We start from the raw sequence: 6,236 nt of genomic DNA on the forward strand, positions 1-6,236 counted from the left end.
TCCGCCCGAGTACTAGCCCCTCCTATTTTGGGTCAAAATTTGGCCATATATTTGACTAGCGAATGTTAATGCATGTCACAAAAATTATAATGTTGGATTCCTTTTTGAATGTAGTTTCTATTTTTTTTCTATGTATGACTTATATTTTATTAGTTAAAATTATGATCAAAATATGACCGAAAATACGGAGGGGACTAGTAAATCAGAATGGAGGTAGTACATCATGCTGTGAAACTTTGAGGGCCACATATTACACATATTTTATTAGTCAAATTTAAAACCCTTGCACACTATACAAATCTTGATGGAGTACTTATTATAGTTTTTTTCCTCGTCCCAATAATCTGACATGATTGAGTCAATGCATGTTTTGTAGTAGGACAGCGAATCTTTCATTTGTGCATTGGTCAATTGGATAGGTACATGCATGCCTCTTTTTTCTATTGTAATCATTGTTTCATTAATAGATCGCGGCTGAACGAACTTTCTACTAACTCATTTTTGTGGTGAGCTGGCTGTGTTCTCACTCGCTGGCTCCTTACTCCATGAGAAGAATTTTCTTAGCGGCATTTGTAGCTTAGAGGTGTACAATTAAAGGCATGCCTAGTGCACACATTTGACGACGACATACCTGGTTGGGTCGCACTTGGCCACCTCGCTCGATCCATCTCGGCATAGCTACACCCGCTTGTTTCACTCTTAAATCAATCGTGACATCAAGCCAATACAACCATAGCATGTACTCCCTCTGTCCCATAATATAAGAACATTTTTGAAACTAGTCTAGTGTCCAAAACGTTCTTATATTATGGACAGAGGGAGTACAAAACATGGACTCTGTTTAGTGAGATGCATATTTGTATGCTATATTGGACACATGAAGTTATGTCATGCTACTCGGTAAAGTGAATTTCCCACCATAATATGTTTTTTACACATATATGGAAAAAAGGGGTGAACTAGCGGAAGCTTAGATAGACTTGCACAGTTGCACTAGTAGCAAATGTGTAGACATTGCACTTAGGGTGTGTTTGGTAGCATGTATGGACCTAGCCTAGTTGTTCTTATCTCATACATGTTGAGTGTAGACATGCCAAGTCCATGCAGTTGCTGTTGTTTGGCAGTGATGTATGCGCTGAGACATGCTGAGCTGAGATTTTGTTTGACAGCCTGCATGTGTTTAGACATGCTGAACAATTTCGAATTCTGAATATTTTTTTTGAATGATGAACAAAACCGAAAAAATGTCAACATAAATTTAAACATATTTCTATATTCTAAACTTTTTTGGAAAATTAAAATAAAATTTGAAATTCTGTTTTTTTAATTTGAACATATTTGAAATTACGAGTTTTTTTTTGAAAATTTAAACAAATTTTGATTTCCTTTTGAAATTCCGAACATTTATGATTTTTTAGAAAAATTGAAATTTCAAATATTTATTGAAAATCCAAAGAAATTTTCAAATTATGATTTTTTGAAAATTTAAACAATTTTGAAATTCATTTTTTTCTGAAATTCTAAAGTTTTTCGAAAATTTAAACAAATTTTGAAATTTTGATTCTTTTTGAAAAAATAGACATATCCGGACATGGTCTGGTCGGTGGGGACGAGTGTCACGGCCAGCATAGCTGCCTCCATGCACCCTGTCTGGGGTGCATGAGATGAGCATGGCTGAGGGCACTTTTATGCATCAGATGAGCATAGCTTAGGTGAGCCCATGCATCCTACCAAACAAGTAAAAGTGGGTCGGATTGGGAACTTTTGCCCTCATGCACCCTCCATGCACCCTACCAAACACACCCTTATATGATATATGCAACACAATAAATAACTATGGTTGTTATAGTCCCCACAAAAAACAAAATAAAAATAAGATTGTGGTTACATGTAGAAAGGTACCAAACGGCGAAGTTCTTTTTTTGCAGAGAATTAAGGAGTTTTATTCCAGTACTGCGTTTAGAACAACCAAAAATTGCCAAACAATTAGCCAACCTGTTTTGATCTCAGGCTACTTTCTAGGGCATAAACTCCCATTCTTGTATCCACCTTTTGATCTCAGCAACTAGATGCCCATACGCCGAGCGGTCTAGGGTATTGTCTCACAAGGCAAATAGGGCCACTGAAGAATCAGTTTGAACGATAAATGGGAGATCTATCCATTGAAGCGCCAGGGCCATGGTTTGCATTATCACATGGATCTCCACTCCGAGAGCTTCATTATCGACATGAAATGAAAACAATCCTCATGGTAGAGTTCCAAAGAATCATGCCCAACCCTGCGGAACCATCCGCCGGCATGAAAGTGCCACTGAAAGAGAGCGTGGCATGGCACATGCGTACTTGTGCAAGGAATTTCTTGTGTATTACGAAGATATTTTTGTCTCGGATAATCTCCGGTAACTACCTTGTGTTTACCTTTTTTTACAAAGTTTTTTTGAATTCAATAAATTTAGATAAATTTTGGAAAAATTGAAGTTCCTTCGAATAATTCCAAGTTGTATTTGACTAGTATTACTGGAGAGCGGTCCTACCTCATCCCACTGGTTATTTTTCCTAACCCCAAAAAATGTTGATATTAATTACATAATTTTCATGAAAGTATATTCGTTCGTTTGAGGTCACAATGTGATAGATTACTTGTTTATCTGAAGCAGAGTTTATTAATGCTCCAGTTTGACACTGCTCAAGATAAAATTCACAGGTTTGGGAAAAAGAGATAAAATTCACTCCATGGCAAGAAAGAAGATACAACTCAATACCATCCAAATTTACCAATACATGAGAATTCAATACAATACCAGTACATGAACTTAGGACAGTGGCGAAATCCACCGAGGACGTACAAACTATTAACATGCAATAGATCGATCCATATTTCTTTTCCACCTCTTAACTTCTTAGATACTATTAGAGTCTTCGGTATATGTATTATTTAGTAGACAAAGCACGCCAAATGATGTACATGTCATTATTCTTCTTCATCAATCCACACAAGAGGTTTAAAATGTATATGTGAATCCGGAATTCACCGCTTTGGAGCCTTGCCGCCTAACAAAATAAAATTTCAGTGTGTCAGGTTTCTGTGGAGCCACACGCACAACATATATGCAGATGAACAATTATAGTTCGTATACCTGGGTTGGCTGGCTTTTCATGTTTGCTGTTTGGTGCAAACGTCGGCAGTTGGGTAGTACTTGGCGCTTTAGCTTTAGGTGCTGCACAGAAATGTGAAATCACAAGGGATCGATAAACTTTATAGAATCCGTTGATTATTTGGTCATGAAAACTTGTACTAAAGAAAAGCTTCAGCTTTGGGAGACAGGGAAAAAAGCTACTCCATCCGCTTCTAAATATAAGTCTTTTTAGAGATTTCAATATGGACGATATACGGATGTATATAGACGTAGTTTAGAGTGTAGATTCACTCATTTTGCTTCTTATGTAATCTATATTAAAATCTTTAAAAAGACTTATGTTTAGAAATGCGATCGTCGAGTACGCGTAGCTCAGTAGCTGCTCTTGCTTGGAGACTATAGCAAGCTCGAATGCTGGAGTACTAACCAGTAGAAGATGCGTCTTGCTGCACATGCGCATGTTTCCCTGCACGACAATATCAATCAATCAGTCGACGATGGTGCACGTACATTTAATTAGTCATGCATGCATGTGATTATGATGTTAGAAGGCTGGCTATGTCTTCCAGTGTAAAAGGATGCCAAATTTGAAGAGGCTAGCAATGGTGATTGTATCCAGCAGGATGAATAGGAAACTACTCTACACACGACAGTTCAGAGACGATTTTTGGATGATTCTAATGGATGCAGTAGTCCATCGTGCAGAAATCGCGCAGATAGCTATTGTCTGTCTAGCAATGCTCGGATGAATACTACCTTTCGTCCTAGCCTCAGAATTTTTCAGTCCAGGCGCACCTTTAGTATCCATGGCTGCATGCAAAAAAAATGATACAAAATTTAGTTTACTTGGTTAATGAATGGGACTATAATAACTGGAGGATAATTAGCTCACCTTTCGGCTTTGACGTCATGTTGTTTGGATTTGGAGAGGCCTTGATTCTTAACTGGCTCTCTCCAGCAAGTTTGAGTTGTTGATGACCAAATGCTTGGAAAAACTTCTCCTCTTATAGGATTACACAGAATGCGAAGTCATATAAATTGCATGTCATTAGGATGATCATGACATCTCTCGAGGAAAAATTGTATATTCCACTCTACTTACAAAACTAATTAATTGCACTGATGTATACATTGTGATGGATTCCAATGTCACTGAATCTTTTAATTTGACCCAGTTAGATTTGCCAAGATTCTCCCGATCAGGATAATTTGCAGTCCGTCTTGGCTGAACAGGCTGAGTTGCTTCCCCTTGAGTTGCAAGGTTGCCTGGTGCGGGTTAGGAGTTTTCTCGTGAGGGTGGAAGCTACCCTTGGTAGGCTCATAGTTGCGCCTGATGTCACTCACCCGACCGAGCTCCATGTTGATTGTGTGGACAGAGCGGAAGTTGGCCTCTATGGATGTTTTCCCCCTCGTGTTAGCCCTTCGTGTCACCACTGCATGTTGCGTCAACCGCCTCTAGGAGTGAGGACATCATCGAGGTTCTTGCTCTGATGTTGCAGATCATGCCCGAGCTACAAACGATGTGTGGGGAGCATGCTTCGCCTTTGTCAATGGTACATGCAGACTCGCTTGTGACCTCGATAGTGGTTGCACCGCCTCCCACACCACCATCGTCAGAGACTAGCAAAGTATTTATCTTCGTGGAGCATGGAGGTTTGGGCGGTGTTGTCTTCCAATTGCCTAAGCCCATCGTCCAGGTGGTTCCTGTGAGTAATGAGGTTGTGACATCCATTGCGTCATCGCATGTTTTTTAGGCTCTCTCCGCTATTTTTTTGAGAATTAATGGCCATATTGGAGGTTGCTAACCCTAGATCTAGCAAGATGGTCGGTTGCTTCCTGAAGGAGAAGGCAACCAGGGACAAGAGCAAGAGGGTGTGCGCTAGCCATCGTTCTGGCACCCTGAAGGAGAAATCATTTCGGAGCAGAATCAAGAAGAGTGGCGCCATAGGCAAGGTGTCTGTGACTGCTTGATGGATTGTTCTCTTATTTTCGGGTTGTTGTGTCTTGTCTGATGTATTTGTTGATGTGTTTTCAATGGTGGTTCTTTCGAAATGTTGTGATCCATGGGCCTGAGGTTTGTGGTTGTAGTGGGGACGTTTGCTTGTCTGGTGGGATGATCGTGGAAATTCATGCTTTGGGAGTAATCCACATGTGTCCATGTTGTAATGGGCTTCGCCTAGTTTTTCATCAATCTACTTGACAGTTCTCTTCTACTTAATTTATCGATGTGGAAAATATTTTGCCTCAGCTTCAGAAAGAAAAAGGAAAATACATATAGTGTATGCCGCCTGGAATTACACATAATAAGATGGATAATTATGTTAAATTGCATTAAGGGATTTTGTCCCTTTCAATAATGCACCCTATATAGTTCAGTTCTGTGATAAACCAAGAGGGAAATGTACTATTTTCCGTCATATATGGATGTGATCCTCTTGTCCATGGTTCAGGATGGAAATGTCCACCATATTTTACTTAAAAGCAGATACCTTTCCAAACTTAAGGGAAATGTACAATTGGATTTTTCATAGCTTAAGAAAATAGTAGAAACTGCAGATTCGTTATTTAGGAAAACTATGTACTTCAAGGTGTGAACACAATATCCTGCAATAAGTGCCTGACCGTGTGTAATTTTCTTGACCTTGCCGTTCAAATAGCACAAGTCTTTTGAGAGTTAATGTAGTAGCTCTCTAGCTAGCTAGGTCTTGATATTCTACATAAACAGCTATCGATATTCAGATGGTATAATTGTCTTGGCGGATTTTTCTTGACTTGACTAGCTAGTGTGTATATATATGGTAGATTTTTCCTTGGTCATTCTAAATCAGAGTTAAATTTAACTTCTCAATACATCAAGTCAAGTATTTTACGTGTAGAATTTGGACAATATACATTCCTGCTCATTAATTGGGCAATAGGGTGTGTCAATGGTTCTATCTTAGCAATGTCCCGTAAATTAATTGTTGAGTTGGATGAGTGAGAAATGAGAAAAGGAGATTGTCTTCTCTTAGCCCTCTCTTATTAAGAAATACTCCATTAATCTACAAATTTAGGAGTGAGAAGTGAGTATAAGACAGTTCTATCTGTTGTAAGATGTCA

The 6,236-nt window shown here is 38.9% G+C and overlaps 1 long non-coding RNA gene across 1 annotated transcript; it reads right to left on the minus strand.

Moving 5' to 3' along the window:
- Window positions 1–2,739: 2,739 nt before the first annotated feature.
- LOC125526479 (uncharacterized) lies at window positions 2,740–4,133 on the minus strand. Its single transcript, XR_007291709.1, has 5 exons — window positions 4,030–4,133; window positions 3,894–3,947; window positions 3,565–3,603; window positions 3,138–3,218; window positions 2,740–3,051 (listed from the first exon to the last, which is right to left on the minus strand). It is a non-coding gene; the product is annotated as an uncharacterized LOC125526479 (long non-coding RNA).
- Between the last annotated feature and the right edge of the window lie 2,103 nt (window positions 4,134–6,236).

This window comes from Triticum urartu, chromosome 1A (assembly GCF_056163025.1).
Source record: "Triticum urartu cultivar PI428250 chromosome 1A, HENAU_Tu73, whole genome shotgun sequence".
Classification (NCBI taxonomy): Eukaryota; Viridiplantae; Streptophyta; class Magnoliopsida; order Poales; family Poaceae; genus Triticum; species Triticum urartu.